This window comes from Trachinotus anak, unplaced genomic scaffold, assembly GCF_046630095.1.
Source record: "Trachinotus anak isolate AG129_WGS33_773 ecotype Australia unplaced genomic scaffold, CSIRO_AGI_Tana_v1 ptg000009l, whole genome shotgun sequence".
NCBI classification, from domain to species: domain Eukaryota; kingdom Metazoa; phylum Chordata; class Actinopteri; order Carangiformes; family Carangidae; genus Trachinotus; species Trachinotus anak.
This window is the reverse complement of record NW_027273860.1, coordinates 11,229,937-11,255,800: the sequence shown is the minus strand read 5'-3', so window position 1 is coordinate 11,255,800 and position 25,864 is coordinate 11,229,937. Positions and strand designations below refer to the sequence as shown.

Sequence of the window (25,864 nt, the reverse complement as noted above, 5' to 3'; positions counted from 1 at the left end):
GCAGCAATATTGGGATTGCAAAACAGTGACTCTAGCATATCAATGTGCAGTGAGACCGGAGGACACAGTTCTCATGAGCATTTCCTGCTTTCATTGCTGTGATATTCCCAGACAGCAAGGTGATGGGTTTCGAGGACATGCATGAATTACAGCAGAGGTAGATGGAAAAACTGGGGAACAGGGGAATAAAGAGAACTGAGGAAATCATAGGAGAGGGAAGAGGTAGGTACAGCTTGTAATCTGGAGTTTTGAAGGTGAACCTTCAAGGTAGCTATTACTGGCTCTGGGCACTTGGCTGAACTCTATTCTTCCAGCTCACACGTAATACTGCCTGTCCACACATGCATACACAAATGCAAGTGCATGTGGACCTGCACGCATGCACGCACACGTGGGCACGTACACACACAAAAACCAAATCTCACCGACGCACAAACTTTCCACTTCCCATGAAAAGGTCAAGTTGCTTGCTACTGTTTCTGAGGCAATTGATTGTCATTCATTCAACATTAGAGGGCTTAGACTCAAATTTGCTGATGAACTGAAGAATGGTCTCAAAGAATGTCAAGTGTTATGTCTCATAAAAATGACATTTTGCCCGAAAATCCTAATTTCATACCATATTAACAGCGGAGAATGTCTTGAAATGTCAGCTGAGACAAATCCAGCTCAGCAACCTCAATTTGATATGTTCTGTGTGAGCCAGTGACTGAGCCAATAATTGCATTACCAAAGTGAGATATCAGCATACAAGAGCAATCATGCACAAACCCCAAACATTTTAATGCAAAATACTCTTATACATATACAACTAAGTCCTGCACAAAATGAAATCCTGCATAGCACACATGCAGACAGAGTCACACACAAACACACACATGCCCATGGGTGCCATAATGAGACTGTCTGATTTAGTGTATTGATCAGGCGTTGTAAGCTGCAGAGGGTCCTTGGAGAGTGTGGCATCACATAAAAGACAACATTACGGCTTATCAGCCGGGGCCAAACACAAGGTGACCTTCACTTTACTGCCTCACGGTCCAGCCTGTTACAATTAGTCGTATGGTTGGAGAGATAAGTGTGTGTCCCAGGATTTGCTCTGTGTGCATGCAGTCTATGTGTGCATGTGCACGCATGTCAAAAACACTTTTACAAGCAGAACTTGAGGTTGGGTTGGGCAGGTTTATATAATATTGCGAAAATGCAGTGCAATGAAACTGCAAGCTATGTGTGTGTTTTGGGAGCACTGTTCTACTTTTGCATACCTCGGAATTAGAAAATGTTCCAAATGAATGATTCATTCCTTAATTAATTAATTCAACAACAAATTACAGGGACACAATTTTCTCATGGCACCACATTTGACAAAAATGAAAACCAAGAATGTCTCTTAAAGCTCATACACATATGGTGCACAAATGGAGACACAAAGTTTCTGAAACCTGTACACCTGTAATAGTTCAGTGACAAACACACACATTTCCTTATTTCTGTCCGTGTATTTAAACATATAGACCATGCCTGCATGCTACATTAGAAGCTACAGCCACAAGACTATTGGCTTAGCTTAGCATAAAGACTGGAAGCAGGGGGAAAACAGCGAGCCTGGCTCTGTCCAAAGTCTACAATATGTCTAACAGCACACTGAAGCTCACTAATTAAGAAGTTATAGCTCATTTTATTTTAGCCATATAAACCTACCACCTACATTTACCATGCTGATGTCTCTGTTGGCAACCTCACTGTGATGACAGCACCCCAGGAAGTTGCTCCCAGTCAAGAAATATTTATACATGTCACTTTACACATCAGATGTGGATAGACTTTCACTCCTTAATCTAAGCTCAGCTGACTGTGGCTTGAAATTTAGTGCACAGACATGAAAGTGATGAGTATCCTCTCATAGCTCTTAACAATAAAGCCAGTAAATATATTTCCCAAAATCTGCACCTACACTTGTAACACTGGCTGTCACAACAGGTGTGTGCAGGGGTGATAATAAATTATAGCTGCTGAAGCTGCGCTGCGAGCAACCAGCAGTCATTACACACACAGAAATGCTGTACACATGCACTTTGAGCATCTAGCATCATCCCAACACAGCACCGTGCCTGCCCTGACATCAGGCACACACTGGGCTGAACTGTTTGTCCATATAACATCCTTGTATAACAAACAGCCTAATGTAGCATCATTAGCCTGCTACTGCAGCAAGGCTGAACATTTTTGCTTTGCTTTGTTTGTCCTCCCTTTTACTTCCTAATGACCATTATGGCTTATGCATACATTTTGAATTTATCACTTGTTCCTCTGGAGCTACAGAGTCAGTGTGCAACAAGATGTTTCCACTTACTCAACCAGCAACTTTTCATTCAAACTGTTGCTGTGTGGGCACCCAGAAGTAAATACAATGTCAGGCACCAGAGAAGCCAGAAAAACAGAATCATAGCTAGAAATAAAATACAATTCTTGTGTCATTTATCCATGACTGACACAGTCCCTTTCCAGATGAAAGGAAACATGACCTTTTCTCTCACAGGGTTTTAGATCTGCGTCGCTTTGTAAGTAATGACAGTTCTTAGGGGCCATCAGGAGAGTACATTTTATCAGGGGATTGCAGTGATAAAAACACATGTTATCAGTGGGAGCTTTGATTTTTTGGATTGTCTTAGCTAATACTGTATATTCCGTGTGTTTTGTGTTTGAGAGGAACTGTTGAATCCTTTTGTTTCCAACATATGGATAACATTTTGTTCCTCCATAAAATCCCAAAGACATCAAGGTTAATGCAACTTTAGGTACTTTAGGTATTGAAGACCTTGTTGTAACTGGAAATGATACTGCTATACATTTGTACCATGGTTAGAATATATTGCAGTTACATTACATAAAAGTCGTCACCACTTAGTTCCCTTTTCATTAGGATTTTTTAAAAATAAATTTTGCTGAAAAGTTACAAGTTTTCCATTTCCTGCTTTCCCTAGAGGGGTTGATTAAACTTTAATCAAATCTAACAGTGGAGGGAAATATAGGCATTCGTTCAACTTTCATCCATCTTGATTTTCCAAACCCATTCAATTATTTATTAGTAGTCGAGTATCTGTGAAGCAGTCTCATAAAGCGTTAAATAAAGGGCCACAGCTTTGCACTAACATACAGTTAACTTTGAAGCTCTCAGATGATACAAATACACATCATATGAGAAGTTAACCTACCACATCAAATTACACATTTACCTAAACTGCTGCTGCTGCTGCTGCTGCTGCTGCTGCTATGTTTCATATAATAAGATTTACATCCATCGCTAATATCAAAACAACGACACAGTCGTTTGACTGCAGGCTTCTTTTAGCCAGTCCAATAGAAAGGGGGAAGGCTGAAGGATGGTATATTTTGGGGGAACACTTTTTAAGTGTCCTGTCCTCCAGAGTGAGAGACCGGTACTCCTTGCCAAAAACCGAAGAGTACCATGATCGATACTGCCACAGCTATTCCAGGAACAATGACAAAGTGGGTGTATTGAATTTTCCACATTTTGGTCCAGGACAGGTTATATTATTGGTGAAAAATCTAAAGTGTTTCCCAGGAACCAAAGCTTCAGTGGGACATGACAGCTTCCGCAAGCTCATTTCTAATAATGCCCGATAGCTCCTCTCATGTAGATCAAATATATTTGTTCAAAGACATTTAATTAGCAGCAGAAATATCCCTGACCTGAAGTCTTGCAACGCGACACAGCGCTGACATCACCACATTCAATACCTGTAACTACTTTCTTAAAATAACTCTCATTTAATAGTGTGGCAGTCATTTATGAACTCAAAGAGTGCTTGTCAGTGTGTAGGTGTATACGTGTGAGTATGTGCAAGTGTGTGTGGTATTTTGTGGAGCTATAAGGCTGTCTCATCTCCTCTGCTGTGATTTTCTTTTCTCTTCCTCAGCTCCCCTAATGAGGTGACCATGGTTACAGTTTCCTCCAGTCCACAGTACAAGAGGATGGATAAGGTGTCCATAGTAGAGCAGTATAATCTATTGTACCTTATGAACTGGTGGCGAGAATTGAACATTACAGCCTGTGAGAATGACCAAGTATCTAGAATATGGGCTCTGACAGTCATATTTCTTTATATGGCCAACTTTCTATTGCCTTTTCCTATATCATTCTGTTGGGGGGGTTGACGATGAGGTAATCTACTCTAATATTAGGCTGTGAGGTTGGGTGTTTTATTCCCTCATACTCTCACCTCTGTTCATTTCAACAGAATGGAGTAAGAGTAAAATATGTCAACTCTAGTTTGAGGTGTCTTTTGGCTGAGTGGGGGAGATCCATTTGCAGGGTTACCAGACTGTTTGGCTTGGCCTACTGAGCTTTATTTCCCACGCATATCACTTCTTAATAGTCCACAAAAATGTGACATCACATCCTTTGTCCTAAAGTCTATTGTTGATAGGAAAAAGCATAACATGTAATAAGGAACATATATAAAATGGAATATGCAACATGTGCTCTAGAAGCAAAGCAACAAACGCTGCCAATCAGATTATATTTAGATGAAACCTGCCAAAGTGATTTAATAATAGCAGATATGTCATAGTTGTAGACGTGCAGACTTTTGTCTCCAGTAGACTAATCCACTAATACACCACTGTAAAGCACTTGTGTGCCAGTTGTGTATGTAGAATTGACTCAAGGACCACTTACTAAGTTTTTTTCCAGATGATATAGAGCTAAAAGCTCTGAATTTTCCTTCTTTAAAAAAAATACAATGGTTTCATTGAAATGATCTGGATTTAACCTTAAAATCAATAACAAAAAGCCTGCATCACAAACTGTGGCTGTGGAGTCTAAAAGATGTGGTTATGGACGAGTCAGCAAATGCCTTAGAAAAGAGGCTATTTAGTTGCATTATGGGCAATGTAGGAGCCAGTATTTTTGTATGTTATGCTCCCATACTAGGGAGTACAGTTCAGGACATATTTGTGTCAGTCTTGTAAGTCTTCCAACATTATGGAAGGCCTTTAACCAAATTGCTGAAGTGTCCCTTTAATTACAGTTTCCCTGGTTCCATTAAACTGGACAACAAACATTTAGTAAAATGGCAACATGATATGATCATATCATCATGATACAGTTCCACTGAAATACAATAATTGGTAGAATTAAATTATGATCCACTCCTAAGTCATGGCTTTTTAAATTTGATCTTGGAGTATAATACTCCATTAGTTTTGGTAAAAGCCAGAGCAGAGTACAAAAAGAAGTGAATCTCATTAAATCCAATCTGTGTTTTCGGAAATGGAGATTTTACATTTTTTTACTTTAATGGATGTCCTCATTACTGTGTCAAATTTAATTTTTAAAACTGTACCAAGCTTTTTGTTTTCATAACTATGGTCATTACAATTGCACAAACTTCCAGGTATAACCCCTGTACACTTCATCAGTTTAGGTGATGTTCAACCAGTTTATATGAGCTGCTGCCCTGAGTTTGGCATTGACTTGGTTTGTTGATTTTTACAAAGTCATTTGGTTCAATGTTGATTCAGAAATATAGCTTAATGCAGCTTTAAATATCACAGCACATTGCCAAGTTACAGCATCCTTCCAGGTTTTGTTCATGTCAGAGCAGATGGACGGACAGAGAAAGACAGCTCAATCCTCATACCCCAGCTACAGAAGACCATAATATTATACTGCAGTAATAACAGTCATAAATACAGATTTATAGCATCACTGTTAGTTACTCCCCGGATCGTGTTTTTATCACCTGGTCATATCTGGATCAGTGTTTAACTCATGAGGGGCCATACAGCAAAACAAAGCGCTCAAAGTGGTCTTACTGTTGATACTGAGAGGTCTACATGCTTTACACAACATTATATCTGTCCATTTGGCACTGCATTGTTTCAGTTTAAATAAACAGGGATAGGTTATAAATATTACACACCCAACCAGCAATATAAATAGAATGAGTAGATGCAGCTATGACTCTTCATGCCAACTTGATTTACATAAAATGCTCCATAAAACTGTCTCGTTTTATGACGATAAGCTTGTCAAAAGCAGCTTGAAACATTTGAAAAATAATAATAATAATAACATTAGTTCTAACTGAGGCAAACACAATTCCAGTACAAAACATAACATATAAGTTGGGTGGAAATAAGCAGCTGAGGCATTTTTTTGCAGGTTGTGGGTGTCAAAGAAAAAGACTGCTGGTGGCTTGCCTGTCTATGGGAACACATTGCAGTGTGTGTGTGTGTGCCCTATTGGTGTTTACTCAAAAACAATATCACTAAGATGAAGCCACTGCATGTGGAAATCCCGTCGGGGCAGTTAGAAAGATAGGGAGACTGCGGGAAGACAGATGGTAGTAGAGTTACCCAGAGGTGAAATCAGTCCTCAGGCCAAAGACTACATGACAAGGTAGGAGGTCGAGGCAGGTCAGATTGTCAGGGACATGACTGCAAGGTAGTGATTAAGGAAATACAGTCAGCAGTATGGAAATGAGAGAAGGATTAGGATGAATTGAACTGTGCTGGACGGGTGTCTTCAGGTGAGGTGAGAACAGTGTGGAGGTGAGGAGTAAGGGTGGATATCTGGGGATAGACAGGGAAGAGGTATGGTTAATGAACAATTATGATAGCTTTTCACACCCAAGGTGAAATACCAGGAGGACATGAATGGGTTGGACAGATAAGAATGTGGAATAAGGTGGAAAAAAAAGGGAGTAGAAATTGCCACTCTCTCTTCAAAAAGTTTCCTTCTGATTAAAAGTCTGGTCATAGCAGCAAGTGTCACAGCAAAATTCATCTTGTGTGTGTCTTTGTGAAATATTTGGTAGGAGAAACAAGGCTGGCTGGTAAACCAGTGTAGCTGGTGAGCTTCCTGAGCTTTATTTTTATTTTCTCTGTATTGGGTCTCTAACTTATCCCTGGCACTGTGTTCTGAGAATTGGCAGATATATAGGCATATAGGCAATACATAAACATAGGATTCAGACTTAAAGGTCTCCAGTCTGAATTCCCCTTCGACAAATCTTTATCTTAGGTTAGTGCATCATCTCTCCTTCTCTTCATCCAAAAACTCCATATACTGTAAAACGCACAACTAGACAGCACCTGAGAAAAACAAACCGTAATCTGCTGTGACACCGAGCACATTCCTCCTGATATAACACGGCTTTTACCCTGCACATTACAGCCTCTCATGTATGTGATTAAATTAAGAGTCAAATGCAGCTACTGTCACTCTGGCTTTGTACTTGCTGAACTTCCACGCGGCTTCCCATGAGACTTTGATCAAACAGCCAGCGGGTGATTGGCCAAGTGTGTTTCTCTTTGTTGGGAGGGACAATGGTTTATCTTTCAGTGCTTTTTAGTAGCACAGTGCATACACAGCAAGACACGTAAGGAAAAGGAAATTACGCCTCCTCCTCAACGTCCTCCTAACGTCCTAATGCAGACAGCCTTCTGCCCTCTCTTAGCTCACACCCCATGAAATTGAAAGATACATAATTACACTGATTAGGAGCCTATCAATGAGTTTAAAAGTTGGCAGAGACAAGTTCCCTTTGCTTCCAACACTGCCGCCTCTTGTCAAACGCTGCTCCTGCTGAAGAGGCAATGGACAGCAAGATCTAGTGCACACGCACACACACACACACACACACACACACACACACACACTTCCAGACCAGAATTAATGAGGTAAGAATGCCAGCTTAAGGCTCGCTTGGGATAAATCCATGTATAGATGGAAGCAAAGCTGAGGAAATTCAATCTGTTGTCCTAACCTTTGCCGCCAAGGCTAACACACAGGCTTTCTTCTCCTTCCCTTTCCATTTGTGATCACCGTCCATTGGAGGGTTTATCCAATACAGCCTCCATCCATCACGTCCACTGTAGTTATTGAGAGCAACCAACCAAAAAACTACCTAAAACCTAATCCGAATGTCTTTAGAATGGCTTAGCGGGGCTTACACTTCAAACACCCCGCTACACCATCTCTCTAATAGTAATAATAGTATTATAGTTTCAAGAGTGTGAGTTGCCACTGAAACTAAGTGAGAAAAGCGAAGGAGTAAAAAGAGGAAGAAAAAAAGAATCTTTTATATTCAAGACCACAGTACGAGCACACTTCAGGTCAGTTGCATAGTGGGGTCTTATGTAAGCCCCATGTTGTCAGAAGTCAACAATTCCAACATCGATTTGCACTTGCGAGAGGACAAGCAGTCAGATGAGGAAGGATGGAAGGAAGGTTGGAATACAGAAGTGACTCGTGTAGTCACAGGGTTTCTTGGCTGGTCCACTTCCCCTAAAGAAAAGGAGTTATTCAAATGAGGTTCCTGAAATTTGATGACAAGAAACGATGTGTAACAGAATAGCACTGGTATCAGATTCATGTCATGTTCTTTCAAGTGCTCAATTTCATTTCAAGTGTTCAGTTTCAGATGGAAAAGGATGCAAATGATGTAATCTAACTCATTGTATCAAAGGAAATGCAAAGAAGCGTATTTCACACTGCAACTCTTACATCCTCTCCATCACAAGTTTCACCTTTTGACTGTAGTTACTGCAGCTGCATTTTCCCATTACTGAAATGTGAGTGCTATTGAAATGATAGTTTTTCATAGCAGATGAATAAAAGTAAATCAAAGCCATGCGGGTCAAACACGGCTATGACATGTAAGTCTATAAGAAGCTTAAGGTATTGTTGAAATGTTTACGAGAGAGCTTTCTTTTCTGGGAAGCTTTCCACAAACATCTGCCCACACCAGGCCAGGAGGAAGAACTAAGCCGCTGCTTGATATAGTCACATGTGAACACACATGCACACACCATGAGCATTGACACATCCACAGGTACATGCTTGTGCATATATGCACCTCTTGCACAATCCACAACCACTATCATCAATCTTTTGTTACACCCCGTATTTTTATTTCCAACTTTATTTCATGCTCCTGCGCCCCACTAGGGACCGCTTCCATCGACCCGGCGACAATCCAAGCATTACTGTTAAACAATGGACATTTCATGGTTGCGTACCCTGTACTGTGGAAACAAACTGCTATATCTTCCACCCTTCAGGAATCAATGGTCCCCTGGGTTCATTTCACCAATCACCTTCTTTTTGCCCTCCTTACCACTGTGTCTCCCCACTGCTAAAAAAAACAAAAAAAAACAAAAAAAAGAAAAGCCTGCTCCACCAAGCATATCTATGGATATGTATGCATGGCAACAGTTGCCTGGAGCTACCAATGCTAAGAATAACTAGATTTTGGAGCAAGGGCTGGAGAAAAATCATTCACAAGAAACCTTTGCAGTTCCAGATAATGAGTCTCCGCTCTCATGCTGACAGTTAATTTTAATGAAATGCAGTCCTTTCAATTTGCATAATGATCCCTTCACAACAAAATTAATAACAATGATGCAGAGAATCAATCACTCCTAATTACGATATCAGAAAGTCATTTGACTTCTTATCTTTATGTAAATATCCTTATTTATAGAGGAGGTGGCCCAGAGGAAAAGAGTATAGAGGGGAAAAGGAAAGATTCATTTAAGGATGAAAATAAACTTAATACCCCTTGAAAACTTGTGTAAAGCTCAATGTTAAACACGAGGGATATGTAAACACACACAAGCCCAACACTGGACTTACTGTATATGCACACACACACACACAGCTGTGTAGAACTCACTGTGGCCTGCAGTCGGTAAATATGGTACATGACCATGGCAACGGCTAAATGCCACAGCACAAGTGGAGCACATTTTACCCACTGGGAACTCACACCACAAATCCAACTAAATGTCAAAAGAATATTCAATAAAGTATCTCATATCTCTGGGGAAATAAAACAAACAGCAGTGTCCTTTGTAGCCTTCTTCAACAAATCTGAACTGTGAGGAAATCGACTTGGAGGGCCTCATCATGTGACAAAGACAGATGCTGGGCAAGTCTAACTCCAGTTTGACGACATGGAAAGGCACAGCAAATGTTGGAGAAACCATCTTTGCAGTAAATATTGATTATTCAAGACATATAAACACAACAGCAACACTTAATGTAAACGGATGTGTTATGAAAACCATAAATCCATGTGAATGTTGATGCCTTTCACCATCTGTCCCTTTCTGTGCCCCTCCATCCCTTCTGCCCTCTCTGTTCTTACATCTTTCTTTTCCATGCCTGCTTATCCACTGTTTCACTGTCTCCCCATATGGCTGGTTGCTGTTTGCTTTTGGACCCTCCTTGTCTCTCATCTGCTATCATGAGCAGACTAGATGGGCACACAGCTGTGTACCTGGCTCTCCTTGTGTGACCATACTGCTATCATTAGCCACTGCCTTTGTGTGAGAAGTCACCCTTATATCCCTATCCCCCTCATACTCCACCTTCCTCTCCACTCCCCTATCCTTTGCTCATCCACCTGGGAGCGACAATTAGGGAGGCATTAGGCTGGTGAGCCAAACCACCTCTCTCTATGACCTCCCTCGTGGGGAGGGCGGGTCAGCCAGGAGAGAGGAGAGCTGAAAAATTGCCAACCCGCAGCTGCACCCCTTCCACAAGAGCTACAACCTCTAAAAAACACCTAAGTTGAACAGAGGGAGACTGGACTGGAAAAACAGAGACTGAGCTGCATGATACTGTCCAGTTGTCCAAGCGTATCCACAGCGGAAGGCAAGCAGGGGAGTTAAGAGGGTGAAATAATTCACAGAAGCCCCAGTCTATCTAACCTTGCTTGTCTTCGAGCAGACCCGCTGCAGAAAGCCTGACCAGAGCGTGTCCTGTCTGGGTGTGCTTTTTGTATAAAACCTTGTTGTTTATGTCTTTACTCTAAGGCATTCCGGTTTTTGCTAAGTCGCAAACTGACAGAAAAAAAATAATGAAATGAGGTGGAAACCACTTGAAAACAAACATCCAACCATACAGATTTCACACCCTCTTTGGGCTCAGAACTCAGTGTTTTAGAAAAGACCCAAATGCCCTCTGGCTCGAGAGCAGGTAACGAAGACACAAATCAGCAGTAAAGAGAACTCTAAAGGCAAAGAAGAGTGAAAACTGACAACTAAAGTGCAAAGAAAGATGATCGGCCAAGAAATGAAGGAGAGGAGAGAAGAGGAGAGGAGTTGAGAGGAGAGGAAAGGAGAAGAAGTGGAAAGGAATACTGGAGAGTAGAGAGAAGAGTAGAAGAGTGGGTACAGTAAAAGCCCTCCTCTATGTTGGCATACCGCCAGCCCCTGGACAGAAATGCAACTCGCTGCTCTCCGCCCACTGACCGCCTCCTCATCTTAACGCTCACTCTGCATTAAGGGCCCCAATCAAATATTCATTCTCCAAAACCAGCACTTATATAACCAATACAACAAGTGTGTCTCCATACTGACCTGACTGAAAAGAACAATGTGTTACGCCGAGTGAGGAGCAAACAATCATCTGTGCAGCAAGCAAAGGGTCAGTGGCGCTGGCCCACTCAGAATAGATGATATTCTTGCACAGCAGCTAACAAGCTCTGCCTCTAGAGCAGTTAATTAATGAATAAATCACTTGAGAGGAAAAGTAGGAGGCTCAGTTCACGAAACTGAGAAATGGGCAAACACAGACATGCCAAGGTTGCCTTTACTTGCTTTGTTAATGAGATTAAAACAGCTCTAAGTGAATCAAAAGAGAGAGCTTGCAGGTGAGTTCTCTCTGTTACAAAACAATTCTTTCTCAAAAAGTTGATAGTAGTGTTGGCATATTGCTGCATTTCTGTGTGGTCTGTCATGTTGGTGAGGGGAATGATCTGAAACAAGTGGCAGAAGAGTGTACTGCATTGCTGTGCACATACATGTGTGTTCTCACATGTGCAACGAGCTAACACTGGTAGGCAAAAACTCCACAGGGTACCTTAAAAACAAGGCCATATTTTGTTGGAAAGTATGTCTTTTTTTAAGTGTCTAGGTTATATATTACCAATACAGTATATATCCTTTTTTGGTACTTTGGGAGCATTTTCTGGCCACTAGGATGTCCCATAATCAGTATTTTGGCAGCATTTTAAGGGATATATTTCAATGTAAAGCAAGTTCTCACAAATCATTCAAATTTGTTAAGTGAAATTCTGCTGAAACAATAGTTAAATAAAAATAACCTATTAAATAAATAACCTAAAAGTTCAAACTTTCTATCTCTCAAAAGATTTGCAAAACATTTATCAGCTCCCTTTTAAATTTCTTTTTAATTTTTTGTATCATATTAGGAGAGGTATATTTCAAACCCAAATGTAAATGACAGTGCTTACTTGGTTGTGTCTTTAAATGTCAAAGAAGTATATTTTCCATGTACAGCCTTGTCCCTTTAATGACATAGCACTGGAATAGGTTTAATCTCATCACCATCCCAATCATTACAGCAGTGGTAGGACTCATCAAGTATTCAGCTCTTTACAACTCAGGGACCATTACATTTTGTCGCCATGGTAACCAGCCTTATCAGAGGACACCACTGAACGTCTTTGTTATTTGTCAATTGACCCCAGTTCTTAACAAGGATTCGACCTGTGCGTGGACGTCATCTCCACAGAAAGGCATTAATTCAGAACCAGGAAGAACCAGGAGGGACAGCAAAGAAAAAGAAGGTTTTTATGCCTGCAGTCGTATGGTGGTTAAAGTGAGGACCAGAACTGCCATTTGATTCTTCATTCTGCTCACACTCTTCACATATGTTTCTGTGATTTGTGGGTTATAGCCATCAAGACATTGAGGTTGAACTGACTGACAGATGCCATATAACAAAACCTACCACAATCTTTTAACCATTAATCAACCACAAGCCATAGTGCTGACGCTTCCTAAGAACCTTCTTTAAGGGCAATTAAGTCTTAATATGAATGAAATACTCAGTACTTTCCAATGCAATGTTTCCAGCAATTCTGACTTTTATGTTGCATTAGAAAGTTACAAGTCCCAGCGGTCAACTTTGGAGGATTGATGCGTATTTCTTAGTTTTCTGTCTCCAAGCTCTGTCTCCGGGAAGTGGATGAAATAGAGTGCCTACCATCTAGACTTTCACAACCTGGATGCTACTGTTTGTGTATGTGTGCATGTGTGTGTGTGTGTGTATGTGTTTTTTAGGTGGGGGGGGGGGGGGAGTCTCCTCTGTTAAGTGGTCAGTAATGGCAAAGTAATTCAATCCGAGTGGGTCTTTCTCTATCCACTCAAAACTTCCTGTACAATCCCTCTTTGATATGCGGGTGGGCAGCTTTCCGGAAAACACAACAAGACATCTTAGTAGCTCTGCCAACAAGCCAGTGATGCAATGGCAATTAGAATGCAATTAGGGTTGCAATTGTTCTTTAATTGAATTGGGTTTTGGGCTTAGAGGGCAGTGAGAATAAAGCATATAGGCCACATCTTAATCTTGAGACATAATGTGCGTGGTGCTGCCTGCTGAGGCGAGGCAGTGATGCCAGGGTTTAAGAATAGTCTGAATTTTGGGCTAATCCCCATCGGAACACAAGATTAGGGTTGTGTAGGATGAGCTCCGAGGCATGGGAAGAGAGGGAGAGAGACAGACAGTCAATGAGAAAAAGCTCCAACTTTAAGAGGAAAAAGAAGCCTGTTTTTGCTCCTGCACTCACAAAGGTCATAATTATTCTTTTCACACTTGTGCTATTTTGCTCCTGCATAAATCCTGCACAAATCACCTATGCCTCCAGAAACACAATGAGATTGTTTCTCTGAGCTTTACTTTTTACACATAGTTATGATTTATGCAACTACCATCCATACTGATGTACAGTAATTTTCCATATATACTGTAGTTATAAAAATGTCCACTGCATGTTAACAAGAGTTGAATATAACCAGTGTCTAACTCCCACAAAAAGCTGCTTGGAACAGAGAATTGTAAAGTGACTGAATGAGGAGTGTTGAGTGTGAAACGGAGGTGGTTGCTGCCGAGGTCAGACTTGTTTGCTTGTTATAGTTCATAGTTCATGCTTGGCTGTTATAAGAGAGGGTTTATTAGGTGGCAGAATGTCACAGCAGTGCTGACACTTCCAGCTCAGTGAGCTGAAGCATTCTGCAAATCTAGAAGAAGCGGTAGGATATCAAAGTCGGTGCCAGAAAGTGCGATGCCGCTTACAGACAGAGCACAGCTGCCACTGTTGAGGTTCGAGGGACACCTGAGCTCAGTCCTCCTCCGTGGTGTTTGACTTCTATAATTGGAGACAGTCTAATCTGAGGTGTTGTTCCACGGAGGGAAGGAGATACAGGCCTTTTTAATGGATGAAGTTGCTTCCAGTAAACCAGGAAGGTTCCTTTATTGTGCGTTACGAAGTGTGAGCCCACCTAATTACACACTTCGCAGGTTACTTGTCATTCATAAATGGCTTCAGAATCAAACAAAAAGCACCGTGTAAGTCGGAGTGTTCCTTATGAAAATGACTCAGTTTTGCAAATTCCCACTCAAATGTATTTCTTTAAACTCCACAACAGTTTGCATCAAAGCATATTCCCATTTTAGCTCCTTTTTTGTGCGCATTCAACATTTATAAATAAAGCTTTGGGCTTCTATCCAGCATGCTGTTGCCTGCCAGACACATTTTTCACTTTCTCACTATTCCTTAATTTCTTTGTGAACTTTTCTTGCAACAAATGATGCAACAAACACTGCCATACCCACACACACACACATACAGTACACACTGTGTGGTGCAATCCCATTTAACTAGATTAACCACACTCAAATGCTTAGTGAACATGCAACACTGACTCAGACTGGTTGACTCTGACCGGACCGCCTGTTAAACATAACCCAACTCTCCCTCTCAGACACACATAGGCACACACATGTGGAGAGAGAAGTCAAAGTGAGTATCCCTCTGTACATGTGTTATGATGTTATGAATTATGGATGTCCTGCACCATTGTCTGTAGTGAAGGTGGAAAAGGCGATGCAGTGCCAGCTGATGTGTCAAAGGTGTGGCAGGGGGTTCTTCAGTGAGTCTATGTGTTCTGCACTTTGCTCAACACTTTCTTATATGCACGTCTGTACAGCGTATACTGTTTTTTTTTTTTTTTTTTTTTTTGCATACTTGTGTAAATGCTGGCGGCTTACACACTATAAACTGTGCGGTTGGATGACTTTGTCACGCATATGTTTACATCAAGCTTTAGGAAAGTGACAGACAGGCCGGATGCCAACAGCCATCCTCTTATTAAATGTCACTGTTGTCTCTTCCAAGAGGGCACTCTGACAGTACACAGTACACATAAAAGACATGATGAACTTGGAGACAGCATGCATCACTGCCCCTGCCTCAACTGTTGAGTCTAAGGGTCTTGTGTTCCCGTAGAAAAAGTACATCATGACATTTTTCTCTATGCTACTGAAAGCCTCACTGAAAAGAGGAACAATGTGACCGCTCAAGAGTTTCTGAAACAACCAGTCAATTAACAGGTGAGTTCACAGACAAAGGGTTCAGTTGTACTTTACCACGAACAATAACAACGAGGCAATTACAACGAACTAAGCAGGTAATATCTTGAAAATATGAGAATATCTCATTAAATTTTATAATAGAGTGACAAAGGAGAAACACATTTCAAGGTTATAATGGAGCAGAACATGTTAGTAATAGCATGAATAACATTAGGCTTATGGGTCGTATGAGAAATCAAGGCACTGGAGTGGAGAAAAAATACTATTTGGTTGTTTTTTAAGAAATTATTATTAATGATGATGTGATAATGAACATAAGTTTTAATTTAACTGAATCATGTCACATGTGCCCTAAATCAGTTATTTCTGAACATTGTGCTGTTGTTTGTGAATCTCTCCCAACAAGTTTATTTAGCTTTTAGACTGAAGAACACACTGTACAATCATATGGGCCAGTGAAGAGGGCCACGTGTGGTAGGAAAGATTTCCCCTGTGATGGCAGTGATCTCTAAGAGCTTTTACCATCTCTATTTCCCAGAACAGACTTTAGGGAGGCTCCAGTATCTAACAATTAGCAGCTTCCTCACAGGCATAACAGAGTGTATCATTAATGTCCGCAAAACATTTCAGCCAGCTGCTGCATATGACCTGATGCTAATGTACGATTTCACATGTTGCACATCCTAATGTGGCACTGTGTCCTGATACAAACCCAACTGTCTCTACTTTTCCAATCATTTTATAATTCTTCAAAATAGTATGTAAAGCGTATGAATAACTAATACTGTAATGATAAACCACAAAAAAGTCAGTGTCACTGCCAGTATATGGTATTGCACATGCTATACTTAATTGTGTGATGTACAAACAATGTGACGTTCTAACATAAAAGCAAAACAATACATATTCAGAATATGATTTATAAATGCAGGCGGTTACAGGGAGCGTGCCAGACTGCACGCTGCATGGGTTTGGATAAAGTAGAGCCATGAATCATTTTTCACATGGCAAAAGCCATGGATAAATCACAATTGGTTTCCACTGAGTCATGCGCTGGTGCTGGCTACCAGATTATCTGCACATTTCTGTGGAGATGGACAGTGGTGTGGCGTTATGATGATGGCTTGCTTCTCTAACTTCCTGGAATGGGTCTCATCATAGGACACCAGACAAACTCTCTGTCTCAGTTAACAGAGCCTTTCACGCAGTGTCACACCTGCTGCGCCGTGTGTTGAATGGGCCGGCGCGTCCTATATGTCAGGCCATGACAAGACCACGCACACACATGCACACACATTAGACACGCAAGAGGAAAGTCATCAAGTCCTTGACAGTTGCAAAAATGATTTTCCCCATGGACCTTCACACATGCATCCATGCCCAATGTCCGTCCCATCCTGATAAGCATCGTCAGTGATAATGGCCTTGTTAATGAAGTGAGACGTGCTTGAGACCAGCGGCTGATGCAGCTGATGGTTATCAGTGGGTGGAGCCGTCAGTGGTGCAGTAATAAAGTCAATATTTCCTGGGACACACTGCTGGGACAAGGATGAGCCCCGCTATGTACTTTCACATTATCTTTGCAATCTGTGTATGTGTGGTTTTGATTATGTGTCTGTCTGCGTAATGTGGTAATCCTGTATGATAATGACCTAATGAACATATGGTGAATGTGCTGTATGTGTCTGCATGTGAATCTATAAAAAGCCTTCAAACTGTGATGCGGTATAACAGATCTCTCACTGCTTCCTGCAATCAGCAACAAAGCATCCCTCAGCTGCTCACGTTAATGACGGCTTTCATGTAGAGTACAGCAAATTACAACATTCAATAGTAATAGGAGATCACAGCGGGGCCTCTTGACCATTAGTAAGCCTGCCAAACACACATCGCACACATTTAACTCCAATCATTCAGAAACAACCACATAGAGGATGTTAGCCCTCTTAACAGCCAGCAGTTTGATGGGATAAGGATTTGGGGAATGTTCTGTAATGTGTTGGTTATATGAGGCTGCATATTGAACCTCATTAAATCTCTCCTCCTTTCCTTCACTGACAAGCTTGCTAATAGCACTGGACCTCAGAAACTGTTTACGGGTATTTGTCATAAAAAAAGTCAATGCTTTCATTAGATCCAAGCTATAGGCAGATAACCACAAATTCCACTCACGTCCTTTTATCTGGCGATGAAACCCTTCAGGTGTGTCAGTGTGTCATATAATCAGCTCGCGTTAAATTAGACCAAGGCTAATGTCACCCTGATCTCAACAGGGTGGCTAATGACTGTCACCCACGCTCTCATCCCCCAGAGATGTGAGGTCACGGGGAGGGTCAGGACCAGCTGGCAAAAGGCAGTCAATGTTACCACTCCGGAGAAGGTTCTTCTACAAGACAACAAAGCTGAAGGCAGAAGAGTTTAAAAGACTCATTTCATCATCCTACAAAATGAAATTGGAGGATGGACTATCCAACTGAAACTGTAATATATTGCATTAGGATTTTGCCAAATCTTGAGCACTACAACGTTCCCAAAATGTCAAATTACACTGATAAAGTACACTGATAACTTCAAAGGGAGCACAGCACAATTTATTTGCCCATTTGCACATCATGCACAGCATATCAGTCAGCTTTGAACATTTCTATCTATCTATCTATCTATCTATCTATCTATCTATCTATCTATCTATCTATCTATCTATCTATCTATCTATCTATCTGTGGTCTTCAAGGTGACTGACAGCCATGTGCTCACGCCCACTCCTCATTCGTATCAATCACATATTCTTCCAGCATTATGCTCATTACGTGTCATCCAAAAAGAGGGAAAGACATATCATTCACCAAATGCTCTGCCTGTTCCTGTCATACAGAACAAGCAGAGGGTGAGGAGGTATGGAAATGGGGGAGAGGGGAGGGATGAAATGAAGACAGGGATGTAAGGGGGAAAAGAAGGAGATGTACACACCCACATGAAGTCCCCATTAATCACAGGGCCGTTCTGCACGCCTCATGTGACAAATGACACAGAATAATGGTTTCTGTGAGGAGGATAATATGGCATAGAACAGCCCCTCAGACTGTAATGACTCCCCCACCCTTCGTACATACCTGGATATCAAATTAATGCCAGCTATAGGAGCCTACTTGAGTCTGCATGACCCTTTGCTACATGGATCTTTCTTAATGGATTAGACAACTGCGACACATGTATTAGAGAAATTATATGAACTCATTTGCCAATCTTCTGCAATTTTCAGCCTTCATTGATGATTGCAAACACAAGTAAATTGTTGAGCATAATGATGATGACAAATCACTTATCACACGCACCTGGCTTTTCCAGAGAGGGCTGTGACATAAAACTATTACAGCTATGAGGCAGGTAGTATCTCATTTCATTACAATTCACTGAGTTGTACGAGGTCTCAGGAGATAAGCAGTGGATCTCAGGATTAATGATGTTATGCCCTTAAGCAAGAAACCAAAAAAAAAAAAAAAAAAATCCACACCAAGGTAAGGGCTGTTTTCAAATACTGTAAGTCTAAAACCCAGCAAGACACATTAGGATGTAAAGACCAACCAACTCATAACTTTTAAGTTAGGGAGGGTTAAAATGTATTTTTTAAAATAATATGATTTGATTTTATTTTAAAATATATTTTTGTGACACTGCTATGAACGAAGGCGGACAGTAATGCACTTAGTAATGTGTTGTGATTATTACATTTATTAATTCTAGTAATGCTCACTTCAGCAGCACGGCAGCTGGCTTGTTTGCTGTCTTTCCTAGAATTTGATGGAGCGTTGATATGAATTGTGTCTCTGCGTTTGGTGGAGCGACTGGTCCTGTGCATGTTACCTTGGAGCAGGGGCTGCAGTTGGCTTCTAGCAAATGAGGGGAAGCAAAACTCTTGCTAATGAGAAATGCACCTTCCACCGACTCCAAAGTTGTCTCATTTACATACTATGTATTCTTAGCTACCTTGTTAATGTTTGACATCTAAGCCAACATTCAGAATTACCTGGTTTTGCTCAGAGCTGGACAGTGAGTGGGAGTAAACTACAAGCTAACAGGGCTAATGTTTAGCTTTCTGTCAGTAAAACACCTTCACTCTTGTATTTTTTATTTATTTATTTATTTATTTTTGCTCCCTCTGCTTAAGTGTCATTTAGAAAACAACAAAATTATTGGCTGAGGTAGCACATTCTCTGTTTGGGTTGTGGAACATAACATGACCATAGTCAAAATAAATGAAACTGGGACTGTCCCCCTTTTTTATTGAATAGATATCAAATTTGGATATTTTAAAGATATATTGAAAGCCAAACTGGGAATGTCGTTGGTTTTCATTTCAGAAATCTGGTTAGCTTAGCCTTCTACCGACTCTCAAGTTGTGTTATTACATATTGTATGTAAATAACACAACACAATATGTTATTTAAATATTGTCTTAGCTGCCTTGGTAACATTTGGCACATAAGCCAACATACAGAATTACCTGGTTTTGTGAAGAGCTGGAGGTGGGACATCAGAAGTAGGCTACAAGCTAATGGAGCTAATGTTAAACACCTTCAAACTGTGCACAAGCTGCAAGTGAAACTGTCATTTTTAAAAAGCAGCTAGCCTGCAGCTATCCTCATTTTATATTTCTACATGTGTTAAATACTGAATATATGAGTGGGTGGAGATTGTCTAATATTGACTATATATATATATATATATATATATACACACACACACATATATATATATATATATATATATATGTAGTGTATATTGTGAGTGGAGGCACACTTACAGACAAATTCTAATATTTGGCAGAGTCCTCCTCTACCTGCTTGCGGTGAGGCTAGAAATTCAGAGGAGACTGAGGAAAAGCCATTCATTTGCACTACACAAAGAATAACAAATTTGCCAACTCTCCTCTCTACATATCATATCCAGCTGTTTAGCACCACATCAAACCGTTGCATTTGTTCATAATTGATGGTCTGCAGCACTGTGGGACTTGAAGAGGAGGATACAATACTGTCTCATTGTTTGGTTAAAACATGAGGATGATGCACTCATTGTGTTAGTGGTACATTACATGGGTTAACACCACAGTGAGGTGGCAAGAGAGAGAGAGAGAGAGAGAGAGAGAGAGAGAGAGAGCGCGAGAGACAAACAGTATACCGACTGGACTTTGTGGTTGAGAAAATTAGAGATATTAATGTAGCTTCCTAGATAACAGTAGACTCTGAACTGGATCCGCCCACAAACCGGGAGATCCGCATGACAGTCACATCTGATTTGCTGCTGTGATACTGATATGGTTTGGACCCGTTCCTGGGCCCAACCTTCAGTGGGTGGGAAGAAAGGGTGAGGAAACTGATATGGAGGGCTGGATCTCTCAAAGTTCATGAAAGTAAGTCAAATAATGTGGTCATACTGTGTTAGAAGTACATTAATTTACTTTTGAATATGGTGTGTTCTTATTTAGTTAATCTTATGTGGTTTGGACTTAGTTATTTGGTAGCTCGTAGGCTGTGAACTGAATGTAACCTGTAATGCTAATTCTTATTAAAACAAGTCTGGGCAGGTTACTAAAGGGCTATTGAAGGTTGCATTGGCCTGTAGTTACATGTAAAATAATCAATTTTCCATTGCATCTGTCAACTACTACTGTTAATGTTAGCTGCTCAGTGGGCTAGTTTTAAAATGCTAATATTAAGCTACAGGGCAGGGGGATTCAGGCTCACAGCCTGTAAGTCTGCATTATTATTGTGGACCTGTGATGTTTAACTGGTTCACCGGTGTCCTGATAACATTAGTAAGAAACAGTGTAGCAAAGATATAAATGCTGAAATGTTTGTCAGTATCGATATGTTATACATCCGTAGCTGGGATAAATAATTCATGAGCCTGTGGTTACAGTACCTTACCACTGTTTTCTGTGTATATGCTGTTAGCTCCTGAGTATTATGAAACATTTATTTATTTTTATTTTTTAAGAGGTTGATGGACTGGTAACTCGGGCAGCCATGTGAGTGTGTATGAGTGAGTTATCTGATTAACACAGTGACCATTCAAGAGCAACCAATCTAAAAGTTATGCTTATGTACAACATACAGTTACATTGTTTGGTTATGATATAGTTATAAAATATACCCTGAAATATGCTTTTATTTCAAAAAACTGTTTTCTTAAGGTTAATTGAGTGGAGTCATTAAAAAATTGTTTGGTTAAAGATGAAAATAACTGTTGTTTCTGCAATAGTGACAGCCAGTATTTACAGTTCCAGAAGGATTTTATCAGTAATTGAAACTATTTACATCTGTATTTTAGTTTTCAGTAGGAATGTCAGAGACTTATCTTAATAATATCTTACAGGGCTGCAAACAACTTTTTTAAAATCAAGTCTAAACTAGTGCAGTAATGTTTGAAACATGCTTGTTATGACATTAACAATTCAAAATTTTGTTCAACCATTCAATTAATAATAGACCCTATTTGTCAGATACCTGATAAAAAAATACTGGACTACCCTCTCAGTCAGATTCAGTGAAAACTGAACATTTTAATCCTCATGAAAGAGGACTTACTGCAAACCTGTTGCATTAGACTGCATTAGTTTTATTTTTTATTTGTGAGTGTAGATTAATTTAATCACCGTGTGTCATGGCAACCCTTTCCTTGAGCTGGAGAATCAGTATTTGTAACAAAGACCTTGAATTAAAACTTAAAATGTATTTATTGCATCAGTAATATGCAGTTAAGCTAATCACTAGCAAATGTAGTTTTGCAAGGAAGGAAGTTTTGTAAGGAAAATATTAGAAATTATTTACAGACCGTAACAACAGTCTGTAACATTAGTTTAAGCCATTTTGTCACTTACATATGGAAACAGAAAATGGTCAGTTTTTTCTGCTTTTTCTGCCATAATGTTTAAGGTGCCCTGTTTCTTATGTAAACAAACAAAAGATGTTCGTCTTCATTTTAGGTTCCGTCAGAGAGTCAACAGCCTCACAGTAGTTGGGTAAGTCTTTTGTTAGTCCTCCATTTAAGCATTTTTAAATGTGGCCTATGTTTTTTTAGTCTTGTGGAGTTATTCCAGCCATCTGACAACATTAGAAATACTACATAGTACAATTGATTATGTGATAATTATACAATATAACAACATAAGATAGAAATGCATGTCATTTTTACTTAAATTCTGTGCACGTTGGGGATCTGTCTTACAAAGTGTAATGTAATTCATGATTACAGACATGCTTAATGCTGATTGTGTACTTTGTAAACTGTATACACATTTTATGAGTTACCCGCATAAAGCTTACTAAGTATTTTCTTTTGAAAGTTTAGTGGATGCTGGATGACATTGCTTCATCCACAACGGCCATTAGGAAGAGGTGAGCAACCTGGTTGCCCAAACTCAGGGGTTTCAGGTGCAGAGGGACAGACATCACAGAGGCTCTCTACCCTAAGCTGGGGGCTCTTCTAGGCATGTGGCAGCATTTATACACACTGTGTCTTTGTTAATATAAAAATGTACTTTTTAAATAGTAGTAGGAATTTGTCAAAGCTCTGTTGCTTGCATTTCACATTTGTTTTCAGCTCAGTAAATATGTATATGAGCATTATCTGTAGTGCAGTGTTTGAATTGTTCTTATTAATATGGCCTCTCATTTGACTTCTGGTGCAAAATATAACAAAATGTTATACACAGTGGCACTGTTTTTCCATTGTTCATTTATATGCAAAATAAATGAGGTTAATTTTGTATTTGTGTTTATCTGTTTACTGGCTAATAGAAAAGGGTTTCATGTTAAAACATACCAAACAGAAACATTCTCCTATATTTACTCATCATATTTAAGACATTTAATGTCCTCATAATGTTTATGTGAAGAATTTCTAGAAATGTATCCTACCACTGTTTGATTCAGTACTAGTATTGACTAATCGTGAAATCCATTTTGGAGCGAAATGCATACTTCTGGCTCAAGTCTGGATCCAGTACGGGTCTGGGCCAGATCCAGGCCGGATCCACTTCGGATTTTGGCTGGATTCAGTACAGATCTGGGCCTGATCCAGTACGGGTCTGGGCTGGATCAGCATGACGGAATATTGATCTGGCCTGGTCCGATTTTAAAAAACGGACCTGTGCCAGTGTTGGCCCGTTGTGCCAAAGCACACTGGCCCAGGTCCGTTTTGCATAGCAATCATGGAATCTGGGCCAGATAATTTTTGCTATCTGGGTCACACACAGTTCACAGCTCCTGGTTCTGCCCTTCCTGAGGGTTTTAGATGAAATGTCAGGATATTATGAGGCTTGATGAGGTGAGGACTTATGTGTGTCTGCTCACTGTGGTTTATGAACATGAAAGAGAAAGACGAAAGGTAATAAGAGCATGTGCACATTATGCATAGAGTATGGTTGATCTGCTTAAATATATCACCATAACTCTCTGTGGAGAATATTGTGGGAGCTTTAATGTGTTTCTACATGGAGGTGTGGGACCTACACAGATCTGTGTAGATCTGTGTAGGTCTGTGTGTGTTATTGTGTGTGTGAGTCCCAGCTTTGGGTCAGGTCATATAATATAGCGTTATTGTTCTCTGTGAAGTAAATACAAGAGAAGGAAATAATCTAAGAGAAATTGCTTTTCAAACAACTAACACCATCTCACTGACAACAGGTTAATACTAGCAGTCAGGTAAAGTACAAAAGATAAAACAGAGGTCCCTTTTCTTTCTAAGTCTCTGTTATTTGGACAGATTCACTAATCTGCATGCAAAAAACAAAAAGGAGAGAAAAGGAAAACAAACCAATAATGAGCCGCAATGATGGTGCAAATGTCACCAAGTAAACAGTGTGCACATCCACAGAGCTTCCCTCAGAGTACTTCCTCGCACTCCCACAGAAGTGCACTAGCTTGTCATTCGCTTTCTTTACAGTCATTCAGCTTTTGCACATGGCCCGTGGCAGTGTGGAACGGCTTGCTCCACATGAATAACAACATCTGATTATTCAGACAGAAGCTAAGTGACTCAGCTGTCTCTACTGTATTCTATCATCTCATCTCATCTCATCACTTCTTTCTCTCTTTCTTTCTTTCTTTCTTTCTTTCTTTCTTTCTTTCTTTCTTTCTTTCTCCTGCATATTTATTCAACCACTTAGCTACTTTCTTTTCTCTTCATGCTTTCTTTTGTCTTTCTCCTGCCATAATCTCACAGGGTATGGTTCATGTCGTTCATTTCGCTACATCGTCTCGCTCTCCTTCTCTCCCTGCCATTTGCTTTTTGTTTTTTTGCATGTTTGTGTGTATACATTCTCTTATGGATGTGGAAAAGCTAAGTTTGCCAACGGCCATGTCGGCTTGCTGCTGTGTGGGCGGGATCACAGAAGGATGAAGGGGAGTCTGCCACATTCATAGGACAGGTAGAGCACAGTAGAGTCAGTCCTGCTGCCGAGACATAAAAATAAAGCCTGGGACAGAGCGCCCACTGGGACAACCTTGTCTGTTTCCACCTTAGAATACACTTAACCTCCAACTGGATATATTTAGACCAAACAGGCTTTTTCATTTTTCTGCTTCTTATATTTCTGCTTTAAACTATGAATGGCTGACCAAACAAACACAAGACAAAATGCTCTACAAAAATGCAAGCTTATGATTTACTTCATTATTCAACCATCAATAAGGTGAGACATCTCAGCTTTTTATAAAATCCATATCTTAAAGTTATCATCCTTTTGATTTAAATCCTGATTTACTCACTTGATGCTCTTCCATTATTTCATATTTGCCGTACTTAAAACTTCCTGCAACAATCAAAACTAATAAAAAAATTTAGAAAGTGCCTGTTGTCTTGATTTTTGATGAATGATTGCTGTCATTACCAGCTACACTGACAAATACATTATATTTCACAGGCTTTAAATGTGAACTAGCAGCAGACGGAAATGTCCAGTGCACATTAGCAGTAACTTAATACAGCTCTGATATGGCCTACAGCTCTGATAAGGTCCTTGTGCGTATGAATCCAGCATGGAAATGGTGGAATCTGCCACTAACTGTGATACAGCGAGATAATTACATAATCAAATTATACTTTAAAACTATTGGTGAAAAACAATAACCACTCTGTTCAGATTTGATCTTAAGAACTGTAGCTTTAAAAGGATGTTTAGCAATGTGAGTGAATAATCTGAATGCAAACAAAGAAAAACCAAAAAAAAAAGTCTTACTGCTCGGCGGATCAACAAATCAGCTTAGAGCAGAGCGAGGCTGTGCTCCATTGCTAAGACAGAAATGGAAATGTATGAAATGCCTGTCCTGTTCTCCTGGCTAGCTTGCATAAAAGCAGGACTCATTTAAATAAACTGACAGGGCAGACAGTAAGCCAGCCCCACAGTCATGGTTTCTACGAGGT

General features: G+C 40.2%; 1 protein-coding gene and 1 long non-coding RNA gene across 2 annotated transcripts in view; one reads left to right on the top strand and one right to left on the bottom strand.

Moving 5' to 3' along the window:
• Positions 1 to 25,864, bottom strand: part of LOC139625384 (potassium voltage-gated channel subfamily B member 2-like) — a 78,642-nt gene that overhangs the window by 29,734 nt on the left and 23,044 nt on the right. The gene's annotated exons all lie outside the window — the stretch shown is intronic.
• Positions 20,230 to 24,166, top strand: LOC139625397 (uncharacterized). Its single transcript, XR_011691880.1, has 3 exons — positions 20,230 to 21,467; positions 22,425 to 22,460; positions 22,785 to 24,166. It is a non-coding gene; the product is annotated as an uncharacterized lncRNA (long non-coding RNA).